At 41.6% G+C, this 13,323-nt stretch overlaps 1 protein-coding gene across 1 annotated transcript in view; it reads right to left on the bottom strand.

Annotated features, from left to right (window-relative positions):
- The window catches only part of FZD3 (frizzled class receptor 3), a 55,827-nt gene that overhangs the window by 29,366 nt on the left and 13,138 nt on the right, over nt 1–13,323 (bottom strand). The gene's annotated exons all lie outside the window — the stretch shown is intronic.

Here is a 13,323-nt window from a genome sequence, read left to right on the forward strand (position 1 = left end):
AGCAGGAAGCTATAATTTGTCTCATGAAGTGTTAGGGCTTTCACAGCCGTAACCACAACCTTCTTTTTCTGAAATTTATCTGTTGGAAAAAGCTATCGTCGTAACACAGCACATACCTATTTTAGGAAGACGGGCAATCAAGAAGCTTGGGGACAATGACAAAAATTCACAAGGGACATCTATGTACTCCATTTGCATTAAAATCAACGGGAATTAGGCAGCTAAACACCTCTGAGGATTTAGGCTTAGCTTCACACTCTCCAATAACAGTCATATAAACTTGATTCCTTTTAGTGCTTGCGTAGCTGAGACACATCACGAAGGGCTAGCTGCTTATTTAGTAGGATGCTATGAAAAACTTGCATTCCATTGATGAGATTACAACCCAAGGAATGTTAGATAATGCAAGATTCCTTCACAGTATAGAAATATAGCATACTGTGATCTTTCAAATACTATTTTCAGATCACAACAAAATAATTGTAAATAATCTCTCTATTTCTTAAATTTCTTCAACAAGGCAGTGTTCTTCATATCTTTCTACAAAATGCAAACACAGTACATTTTCCATTGCGTTCTTCCCAGAGCGTCTTATCGAACTGATGAGAACCCATCTGTCAAAATCTCAGTTCTACCATCAGAGTATATCCATAGACAGAAAACAGTCCCAACTCGCACGCTATCATCATTATATAAATTCTCATAGAACTTTCTAGCTTCCACAACAGGGCTGTGATCACAGTAGCGTCACAGTAAGTATGTCATTTCTCGACTAACCACCAGAAAGCACTGTGAAATCAAAGCCTGAAAAAAAATCACCCAGAAAAAATAACTGGTGTCTTGTGCTACTATGTTGCCTTATAACAGGTTTAAATAACAGTGAGAGCAACACTCCTTGGAAGCACCGAGAGATACTCTACCACAATCAGCCAATACACAGGTGTTCTTAGGTACTTCTGAAGATGAAAAAGAAGGAAAAAAAGTAGGACAGGGATTTATGTATTAATAAAAACTGGTGTACATTGATAATCCATGTTATCTTCTCACTATCCAGCGTGGGTTTGTTTTCCTCTTATTATGGCTTGTCTTTAAAACTCTCTGGGAGTCAATCAATACCTTATTCTGAGTTTGTGCGGCTCCTACCGCTATACAAAGTCTCATCATATCTTTGGATATTAATATAAGATCAATTATATTCTCTTAACAGTGGAACTACAGACTATCAAAATACATTAGAACTTATAACTCTGAATAAAACAAAACAGCATGTGAATGCAGAATTACTCTGCTACTTCCAGACTGGAGAAAGAGCAGTGACATTTTATTAGGCCACTTCTTTTCCTTAACTTATATTTCAAATCACAGCTTGAAGGGAAAAGGTGACCGTTGCTTGATCAATGGCAATGCTAACACGAGCTCTGTTCTAGATAGATTTTTATAAAAGTCCATTATCTTCACACCAGTTTCCTCTTCTCCAGAGCCTAGCAGGATTATAAAGCAAGAAGTCTAATCTTCAGAAATTGTGGTGCAATAGCAGAAGCAGAGATGAACCCGCTATATATCTATATATAAAACCTAAATCGTATTATAACCAAAGCTGAAGAGTGGGCTGTGGAAAGATTACATTTTCCAACAGCAATTTCCTGAGAAGTGTTTTAAACCAACTCAACATTTTCTTTTCCCAAACTATAGAACAGAACAGACCTAATAACAAAAAGTAGGTCACCTTCTGTGACAATATAAATGACAATTATTAGAAGGGACGCCATCCAGAGGGACCTGGACAGGCTGGAGAGGTGGGCCTGTGCGAACTTCATGCAGTTCAACAAGGCCAAGTGCAAGTCCTACATCTGGTTCGGGGCAATCCCAAGCACAAATACAGGCTGGGCAGAGAATGGATGGAGAACAGCCCTGAGGAGAAGGACTTGCAGGTGTTGGTTGATAAGAAGTTCAACGTGAGCCGGCAACGTGGGCTGGCAGCCCAGAAAGCTACCCACATCCCAGGCTGAACCCCCCGCAGTGTGGCCAGCAGGGCAAGGGGGGGGATTGTGCCCCTCTGCTCCACTCTGGGGAGACCCCACCTGGAGTACTGCATCCAGCTCTGGAGTCCCCAACATGAGAAGGACACGGACCTGTTGGAGCGGGTCCAGAGGAGAGCCATGAAGATGATCAGAGGACTGGAGCACCTCTCCTATGAGAAGAGGCTGAGAGAGTTGGGGCTGTTCAGCCTGGAGAAGAGAAGACTCTGGGGAGACCTTAGAGCAGCTTTCCAGTATCTGAAGAGCACCTACAAGAAAGCTGGGGAAGGACTTTTTACTGGGGCATGGAGTGACAGGATGAGGGAGAATGGCTTCAAACTGGAAGAGGGGAGATTTAGATTAGGTATTCGGAAGAAATTTTTCACTATGAGGGTGGTGAGACACTGGAACAAATCGCCAAAGGAAGTTGTGGAGGCTCCATCCCTGGACGTGTTCAAGGCCAGGTTGGACGGGTCTTGGAGCAACCTGGTCTAGTGGGAGGTGTCCCTGCCCATGGCAGGAGGTTCGAACTAGAAGATGTTTAAGGTTCCTTCCAACCCAAACCATTCTATGATTCTGTGATTCTATGAAATGATAAGGAAAAGTTTCACATTACGGTTCTTCTTTGTCACCTCCTTGCTCTTCCAATCCACCTCCTTTGCTCTGTGAAAGCTTAATTTTTGGAATATAAGACACAACCATGCTGTGATTTTACTGATTTTTTTAACATAATTATTATTTACGAAGCTGATTAAACTCTCTTCAGTGTTACGAATTTTTGAAAGTGTTGTCACACAACAACAGAGCCATGCAAGTTGGCAATAGCTTGTATGAAAAGCCGTATAAGTTTTCAGAGCTATTGACAAGGAAGAAGGAAGCAACAGTTGGAAAGTATTTACATTTACAAGCTCATCGTTACTCAAGGAACACTTCCTGCTTGGTTGGACATTTACTTCAGATGCATATATGGTTTTATTTTTAAATAGTTACTGCCTATAACCCAGTTAAAGCTATTGTTTGACAAGAAGGATCCAAGAAATTGATTCTACATAGTTATGACATGACTGGAAAAGCATAAGATAATAGTCTTCCTTTATCTGATGGCAAGGAAAAATAAAAGGAAAACTCCACTTTTATTTTGGGAAGTGTTTAACTTTCCTTCTTTTCAAAGAACCTTCAAAGGAAGAAAAAGTTGTATCTTTATGGAAAAAGAGCTACTAGCTGAATGCCTACCCCCGCCAAAGTCTTGCCTCCTGCCACTGCAGTTTTGCATGTACCCATACCTAAATTTCAAGTTCTGCTGACAAATGCTCTACTACTCTCCTCTGATACTCCTTCCATTAAAAAAAAAGTTTCAGAAATGTCTCTTTTCCCGCTACTTCACCTTCATTAAAAGATCTGTTTGGTTTTGGTTGATCTGCAGAAAGCTGTACCATTTAGGAAGACTTGAGACGATCTCAGGGTTTGCACGTAAGAAAACTGTGCAAACAGAGCTCCAGATCACACCTACTGCAAAGCAAAGGAAAAGCAGTAAAGCAAGTTCAAGGGAACAGAAGGGTACCAATATTTCATTGTATCCTGTTGATCCTACTAGGGGCAGGTGGCTGTTGCAACAGCTTTCAGCCGACTCCAAATGACACTGGGCAACGGTGTCCGAGGCAATATTGGAACTGAGACAGAACACATCCAAAAATGGGGATGCAGATGGTCCTCTTTGGCAATGGCTCCAGGGTCTGAGAGTACGCTCTCAGTAAGAGCAGGCTGTCCCCTCCAGCAGCCCCAGAGCTAAGTTACAGGGTGCTCAAACACGCAGCCTTCGAGACAGCTGCCTAAACACCAGCTAAGATGCCATTCATTTTCTAAGACATCCACATGAGCCTGGATGATCAGGCACAAGATCTGTCCTCTCTTGGGCCTGACAGATATGGCACAGGGTCTACGCAGGGACCCACTCTCTGCTGGTATGGCAGCTGGAGACTGGGATGAAGACACCGAAACATCTGAAGTAACACTAGCGTAACTGAATCTTCCCTGACAAAGTCCCTCAGACCCTGGAGGGCACATTAGGGTTCTTTTTCGCTGCAGAAAACAAGTCCGGTTTTGAGTATGGCCTTGGCATACTCCTCAAAACACAGTACAGATATACTCAACCCCGACGACACTGCAGAAACACACTTCAGCAGGGGTCATTTAAGAGGAGCGTTCCCCTAGTGCTGGCTGTTCTGTTTCTCAGCAACCCCAGACCTCTCTCACACCATCCAGGCTCTCAAAATAGCAACTGCAGGCAGACAACAACTCTTACAGAATTATATCAAATCACTTTATTCTAAATTCATGAAGAGGCTAAGCTAGACAACACAAGAAGAAAACACACAGAATCACAGAATGGTCAGGGTTGGAAGGGACCTCTGGAGATCATCTAGTCCAACACCTTCCAACTACTCCTTGTAATGCAGAAAAAGAGACTCACTTGCTTTCAACCCGTAACAGCAGTGTTTGTGCCTGTGAGCAGCTCAGACTGTAAACGCCCTATCTCTAAAATTATCTTACTTCGTTGCAGCTGCTAAGATGAAAAGTCACTTCCACCTACTGATTCTGTTATTCACTATTAAAAATAAAGCCAGGGAGATCAAGAGACTTTTTTTATGCTCTTGCCCAAGGATGCAGTGCAAGTTATGACGTTTAGCCCTATTCCAGTTTGGTGCCTAACAAAAGGCTCCCTGTTTACATGGGATGTGCCTTTGAGGAATGCCTCTTGAACAACTCAAAATACAGAGGAAAAAGGAAGAGGACAGAGACAAGAGAAGATGTGATAGCCAAACTGATTTCAATAATTCAGGCCAAGTCCCGGGAAATCCAAGGAGGGGAAGAGATAAATGTTTAAGAAGAGACAAACACTTCTTCGCTCCTGAAGGTACTTAAGTATTTAAAATATGCCAGATCACATAACTGTGTATCTACAGTTTTACACCCACTGGTCCTTCCACCTCTGAGAGCAATCTTTATGACCACGCAAATTCTTTCAAAGTCAGCGATAACGGCAGCATTATGAACCTGACTTTTTCCAGGCTGACAGAGAACACTCTCTCCCCTCCGTTGCTTTGCTGTGCAGGTGTTGTGTACCAAATAACAAGCCCCAGTCCTGTATCACTGCTTTCCTCACAGCAGTCCAACTTGCAGTCCAACCTTACCCATCTCCTCTCCCCAGAATTTTCTTTGCTGGTAGCAACCCTGCCTTTAGGAAATTTCCCAGCTCCCAGCAGCGTGGCCCCGGCTCCTTCCCTCCCTACAATTCCTATCTGCTGAAAAGACAAACCCTGCACAATGTTTTAACGGCCATGCTCTAACAGAGAGTAGAAATTTTCTGCTTACCTTTGTTTTTCTTTTCTTTTTTTTTGTTTTTTGTTTTTTTGTTTTTTTTTTTCAGGAGGGGATGAAGGACAAAGCAGAGCTAGGATGATATGTGTAGATTTTGCCCCCCAAATAATTTTTTAAACAATTTCTCACTTTTGGTTACAAAGCAAGAACAGTAACTCCAACTATAAATACATCGTGGAACTGCGTTACAGTTTCAGACTTCTCCTATTACTGACAGACAATAAACCAAATTCTACCTTTAATTTTACACGGCAGTAGCCATTTAGCTGGCTGTTATTTGGGAAGTAACACTATTGCAAGATTTAAATGAAATTATTTTGGTGATGTTTCACGATTCTGTTTGTTTATCTATTCCTTTCTTTTACCAGAAAGCCGAACAGGAAGCATTCTCATAAACTCATAGACGGAAGGAGGGAAGTTTTCTTCCCTCAGGCTCATGGGAAAAGAGCGATGCTATGACTATCAATTACTGTTGCAATTCTCTGGTGGAAGGAACTGCCTCAGGGCGTATCCTATCTCAGGCCAGCCACATGATCTGCTCTTTCTGTCCTGTGATGCCCTATGTTTGATTTTAATTTGCTATTCATTAGGAAAAAAAAATATTTAATTGTATCTCAAAGTGCCTGGGCAACAATTCTTTCCAGGCTGCCTCCTGAGGAGCTGCAGATAGATTTAACTCTTCAGACAGCAGCTAGTTAGACTGAACACGTTACCGCCTCCTGCTTTTGATAACTACACGTCTTCTCCGACTGAACTGCTCTCACAGCTCTGACAGTTGGTGTGAATGCTCTCTAGAGACTCTTACAAGCAGAATTGGTTTTCTTGAGTCAGTGGAAATTTCTTCTCCAGTGGCTCTGACCTGCACGCTCCTCTGAATCCTGCTAGGTTTGCTGGAGCCTACATGCCCACAGTCATGCTGGTACACAAACTTAACCTGAAAATATTTGTTCTAAGTCGATATCCTGAGCTGAACAACTGCTGCAGTACTTCAGCCGCTGATGCTAACTTCAGATGAGGCTGTCCTGCCTTAACCCATCGGGTGCTTCCTGAAGAAGACTAGGGAGTGCTCACCCAGGCACAGTGGAACATCAGAATCACAGAATGGTCAGGGTTGGAAGGGACCTCCGGAGATCATCTAGTCCAACCCCCTGCCAGGGCAGGGCCACCTACAGCAGGTAACAGAGCTGGTGGTTTGCAAAGAGCAGTGAGCTGGCGCACTAACTTCGAAAACCATAGCCGGATCTAACAAAAAGCTACTTTCCCCCCCCCCCACACTCAATTGGGCCCTGAGCTAGGTAGGGCCATGTAAGGAATGGTTGCAGAAAGGGCCAGAAACACACAGTCAGGCGTATAGAAGTCCATTTCTTTTAGAATCTAGCCACACTTGCTCAGCTTAATGTGACTATGGAAGTGCAGCTCGCTTACATGGACACTTGATTCTGTTTTCAAAAGGCAATAGGCCAATTTGCCCAAGCCTGCTTTTAATGCACAGTGCCAAGACAAATTTAGTGTAGAACACTTAGCATAACGTACATTCAAAGCTTACCTCACCATTAACTTCCTTGTCTGGAGAAACTTAGGTATACTTTTTTTTTTTGGTAATTATTTTTAGCTTTGTACAGTGCTGCAGGTATGAAAAGCCAAATGGGGTCACAATTCTGGCTGCTCATTAAGCTTTCCTCTTCAGCATGGAAAAAAAGCTATTCTCATATTATCTGTGTGAACCCTTCCAAACCACATAACCCACTGCCTTCTGATATCCCATGTCTCATAACTTGATGTTAGTTGGAAATATTATGGTTGCAACAAGCACTGGATCGACACTGTGCTACTTTAGGGACTGGGATGCAAAAAATTTCAGATGCTTTTACTTTAGTCTTGAAAATGTATGTCCACAATAGCTATTAAGTAATTCCAAAAATAAAAGTGTCAAGTAATCAGTATGGTTTTAAATTATATTTTTCTCATGCTATAGGTTGAACCAGACACTCACCCTGTTATTTACTTTAAAGCCTAAGATCAATTATTTTACCTGGCTTAGTTGTGAAAGGGCAGCAATCATGCAAACCATCCTAAGCTTTATGGTCTGTAAACAGACAGCTGAGGTTAACTTCTCAACTGCAGGAAAAAATGTAGGATAAAGATGAAAGTAGTTAAAAGACAGCAAATGACATTAATCTCTGTCTATATGCCTAAAAAGCAGAGCCATCTGCTCTTCTTCTTAAAAGACATCTCCTGCTTCATTTTAAATTCTGAAGTTCCTTTGGAAGACACTGAAAAGATGGCATCCATCTGTCAATTTGCACTTTTCCTAAATGTGATCTTTATGTTTTAGGAACTGATGAATGCAGATGGGTGGTCCTGGTGACAATTTCCATTTGCAAGAAGTGTTAGTTTTTATAAGACAGATGAGACTGCTTGGACTTCCTCCTTCTTCTCCATATGCCTGCTGTGATGGGCTTGGGAGAATTCCAAAGTATCACAAAGAAATAAATATATAGTCCTCTGGACCGTATTTTAGATACTATTAAGACAAGACACTATAAAGCACACTTGCCTGGAAAAGCAAGAGACTACCGGGCCGGAGCTCTACATCTTGACAAAACAATATTTTGCACTTAAATGACACATTTCTGTCTCCTGTGGTTGCAAAGACAACCTTCCAAGTACAAACTGAGTGTGAGCACTGCTTTGATGCTTGCCGAAAAATACTCCAGTGCTGTTGGCACTGTGGGAAGGAGAAAGACACCCATTATGAGAAGTGGAGCATTAGCGCTAACAACCTTTTCTTTCCCTCGACTCTGCCACCACAGACTGATCTGCATGTCAGGGACTCATGGACTATTTCTGCCAACTCAAGGGAGGTCTGTCTCCTTGAAGGATAACAGGAGCAAAGAGTATAAACAATTTACTGTTGGCACGGTGCTCAAAAATTTGTCTTGCTGAGTGAAGGAGGAAAAGCATTTGGTATGATGATTTGTTAGAAGACTTGACACTAACTTGAGAGCATACAATGGAGTCGGCAGCCAGGTCAAGTTCTTCAGAGCTCATAAAAAGGGAATTTCTAAAAATAGGAAACATGAAGGAAGATACAGATAAAGACATAGACAAGCTGCAAAATCACCAATCAGATTTGCTTCACCTTTTCATTTTTACTGCCATCAACATACAGAATGACAGCGTCTGTCACATAATAAACAACATTAACACCCTGCAGAATAAAAATTGGACAAGTTGGATTTCTAAAATACAATGAAAGCAACACTGAATACTCCTGTTGAAGATAATTTACTTTTATTTCTCAAAGGCTTGATGACTTCTGCTATTTCATGTGTGACTTCACTAACTGCAGCTTTTTTTTACACAGTTGACGTAGCCGAATATCTAAAACAGCTTAATATTACAAGCCGATTCAGACTACATGAAGCTCCATGTTGTCCACTGGGATGAGGATGGAAGAAGGCTTCTGTTTTCTGAATTCTGACATTCAAGCCAAAGTGCTTCTCGACAGACTAACCAAGGGAATGTACAGTATGCTGACTCCCTTAAATGTGAACTATTCAGTTGTCATCATCCTCCTCCTATATGGCTGTGAAATGAGGACAAATTACAGTTGTCATCTAAGGCACTTGAGGGTGCAGTTTCACAACGGGCATAAGTTTATCGACCCCTGCCCTCTCCCCTGCCACCCACCTCCTTCGCACTGACCCGGGTTTAAGATTGATTTAAACTGCCCATGAAACCTACTTCAAAGCCACACATGCTGTATTTGGACCGTTAGTAGTAGTGTAAAAAGACAGGGTAAGATCCTGAATGCTGAGACCTTTAAGTGTTAGCATCTAAATATCTTTCCTGAGTTGATCAATTCACTTTTTTTAAAGCTTAGTTTTTTACTGGCTTAGCTCCTTAACGACCTTCCAATAGGTTTGGGCAGACTCTGGTGCACAAAGGACATGTTACTGGAGGACAAAAACCACAGAATCATAGAATTGTCTAGGTTGGGAGGGAACTTTAAGATCATGGAGTTCAACCATGATGTGGCCAACCAGGGCACAGCTAAGCCGACCTTACAGTTAACACTGAACCCTAAGCTGTGCTGCTCAGGACATTGGCATGTTCGTAACCATCGAAAATAGAGTTCATCTGCCGTGGACCCAGCCAGACCCAGAAAACATTGCATGGATATGTTTAAGGTAAACCCTTGAGTTTTATAGCATTAGCTCTGCAACACAGAAGACAAAGACCTCATGTTATGGCAGAGAACAGGCGTGGATGCTGCTAAAACCCAGGAGCATAAGCTTTTGCAGACAGAAGGCTGCAAAAGAAAAAACACACTAAATGAATTCAGGAAGCTCTATTTGCTAGTCCCTTGGCAGCCAGTCTGCTGTGAAAATTCTCTCACAAAATCCTCTTACTAGCCAAAACACCTGGTTTCATATATGAGAATACAATGGCAGATTCAGTCGTCGTAATAAACTTACTGCTTGAGCTATGAACATCAGACAGTGTTTTCCAAGAATGAATTACCATTCAAAAACTCTCGTGTCTCACCTGGCTACATTAGGTTCAACATCTCCTTAGGCATCGGTTAAATGACTTAATTTTACTCCTATGAAAGCCCATAATGAACCCAAGCTAAATACTTCAAGGAATGGTCTTGCAGTATCCACTAGGGCTTTTACTTTGTCATGTACTGTCATATAAAAAAACCAAAATCAGTTGTGCCAAATGACTTTACAGATGTGTTTGGCTACATATCAGAACTTTTTTTGGCTCTGCCCAATTTTTATCATCCAAATTGAAAATCAAAAGGAATACTCAGGTAGTACAATAACACACCTCTAACAACAGAAAAGTCAGAGAGCTTTGGTATATATGGCTTGGAAAGAAGCAGAGCATGACACTGATCCAATACAACTCGGTACATGAATACGATGCAAACTGAAGAAAGAATATAATCTGTTGGATTAATGCTATAAAAATTATTCTGAATAGCAAACAAAGTCTATCTGTAAAGTGAATGCTAATATTTTAACAGCTGCGTCTTAATCTAACATTACAAACCATCTGTTATATCTAAATAGCAGCAAAAACACACGCAGACATACGCAGGCAGACATACACACGCATAGACATACACACATGTCAACAGTTGGATAGAAGAGAAGATTTCCATCTTCAGGCCTCAAAATTAAGGATATTTCACAAGGCAATGTTTAAAACGTATCGTCTACTGGCTTGACAACTATTTATTTTGTTTCCCTCATGCTTAATTTCCAGGAAGGCTACACCATCAATCTAGTATGCTAAACTGCCTTTTGGTATAGTTAATTCTAAAAATCAGCAGGTTGTTTCACATGCATAAATAATGCAGGACGGTTTTCCTGGATGTGGGGTCTACACTCTGATAACTCTGCAGCCCCGCTCTCCTCTATATGCATTTTAGAGAAGGACCCAACCCAAATCAAGCTGCGCCATCTCCAAATCTCAATTCAACAGCACCTTCCACTTACTCTACGACAGCCGTTACCATTTCTCTTTTCTCTCATATACCAATTACAGTTCAGACTATTTTGACTGTAACGATTGTCAGGGGGTTATGTCTGGTTTTGCAATTATTTCAGTGAATTTCTAACACAAGAAAAGTAAAGCTGCAGTACTTAATACTCTTTACATGCATTAATTGGGTAGATAATGATATAATTCAGATTTTATCCAGGAAAACTTGTACATTTACCTGGAAGTTTGAGTAAAAAAACAACACTGTATCTCTTAGTGTTACCAGCGGCTCTGCACGGAATCGTCCTGTACTGTTGCTGTTACTGCAAGCAAGTACAATAAAACCATTACAAAAATAAAAGGTGACCCAGCTAGCTGAATCTTGGGATCAACTTCTGCATTTTGGTTTTACACATGAAATTCTTCCCGTGTGCTATCCGTACAGCTGGAAACAAACAATGGGAAAATGAGGTGGCTTTTGGGGAAGTTTTCAGTCTTTGGAAAGAGATTTTTCGGTCATTATTATAATTCTACAGTGAGTCTATACATTCTGACCAAACATTGACGCCATCTACAAGGATGGCTTTTTTAACTTTTAAAAGAGATTTTCCATCCCAATATATATTTCTTTTACCTAATTACAGAATTGAGAGGGTCACTACTTCATCAGACAGTAACAGAGAACAGAGAAGACTGAGAAAAATCTCAATTTACTCCAACACATTAAACGAAAATTCATTTCTTCTCAAAATAGAAGTTAGTGGTGACTTCAATTTTAATAATTAACCATTTAAAAAAAATATATCCAAACACAGCAGCTGTAAATTGAAATTTAAGATTCATCAATTAAAATTTAAGATTCATCATCCCTCCCATTTACTGCGAAGTTAATGAGGTCACAGATGAACTCTACAGGGGAGAACGGGGAAAGAGAATTAAAAAAACCAATTGCAATTGTACAACACTTCCACTGGACAGAAAGCTGTTATCCCCCTCACAAGCACTTGAATGACCAATTCTGAAAGTCTCACCAAACCTATCAAATTCAGCATAAAAACAAACTCCTAAAGTTGATTTTTCTTCCCTACAGTTAATAATTTACCAGATAAATATTTGACAGGAATTCCCACAGTGCCTCTGCTTATTTGTTTCTGCGGCACCCTAAAAGCGGGCTTGCTTCTCTCAAAATAGATTAAATAACATTTTGCTCTCAAAGGTTCAGAAGTTTCTCCCCGTTGAGGACAGAAGTTTGTGCCTCACTCTCTTCTGTATCACTAACATAGTTTGGGGAAAAATTGCTGCCACACGGTATGCTGCATGTCTTTGAAACGCTCCAGACAAGTAGGACAAGACCTAACACAATAACGGGATTAACAAGACAGTGGGAGGAGAGAGGGGACACGGATGGAAGGAAACAAGGGAAGACAACAAGCGTATGCAACTACTCTGTGAGGCCCCTAGACAGGATGATAGACCCAAATTCTTTCCCAGTTAGACAGAATAAAGAGAAGCAAATATCTATGGGTGCCGTGGAAGAAGTACCTCTTCAAAACGTATTTCAAACAGTAAGTGACACAAGCACTGTGAATGTACTCCGTGTGTCGGGTTTTGTACGGAATACACGGCAGGGGTGTTTGAAACAGAGGAATCGACAAAGACTAGAATCAGTGGGATCAAGCTATAAAGGAACAGGTCGGATAAACAGGAAAGACTGCATTAAATTGCTTGGAGATGTAAGCATTTGAGGGTGATGCAAGAGACAAGAACAAGAGGGGGTAAGTGTGTTCTTCCCATTGATTGCCTCTTTGAATAATTGCCCAACACTGCAAAATCCCTTTTATATATCTCTGTGTCTAAAAGGATGGAAAATGCAATTGAGCAAAGACCAGGTGTGGGGCTATAAGGTAAGGAAGGCTGGAAGCCTGCTGTGATAAGCCCCCTTTGGTTAGCCACAGCAGGGCTCACCGAAGACCAGTCAGAGGGCGTTTCTGCTCTGAAGAACCATAGGAAGTTCCTACGGCAGAGCTGGCTTCGCAGCTCCCTTTGTCTCTTAAACCTCCAAAGCAGCAGGATGGCGACAGGATAGTGGATAGGAGTGTACGTACGTGCATTTGTTAATGTTTCACGATGAGTTCTGCTCAATAGGTCTTTGCCGATTTCGCTCGTACTTGGCTCCCACTGCCTCCCACCTCACAGGTAAGGACAAACATCCACAGATCAAAACCGTGTCCTTTAACCTGTCACACTGGCTCCTCTCTGATGGGTACAAGAGGTTACGTCAGAGGAATCGGCTACCACTGCAGCAGAACTGCAAGCCACAGATCTTTTACAGTCCTGGCTTCAATTCAACATCCCTTTCTTGGGTCCCCTCCATGACCCTGGCTACTAATAGCAACTAGTACCAAGTGGGAGGGGAACCAAAGCCTAA

The sequence above is a fragment of the Charadrius vociferus genome, unplaced genomic scaffold, assembly GCF_000708025.1.
Source record: "Charadrius vociferus isolate BGI_N301 unplaced genomic scaffold, ASM70802v2 scaffold41, whole genome shotgun sequence".
NCBI classification, from domain to species: Eukaryota; Metazoa; Chordata; class Aves; order Charadriiformes; family Charadriidae; genus Charadrius; species Charadrius vociferus.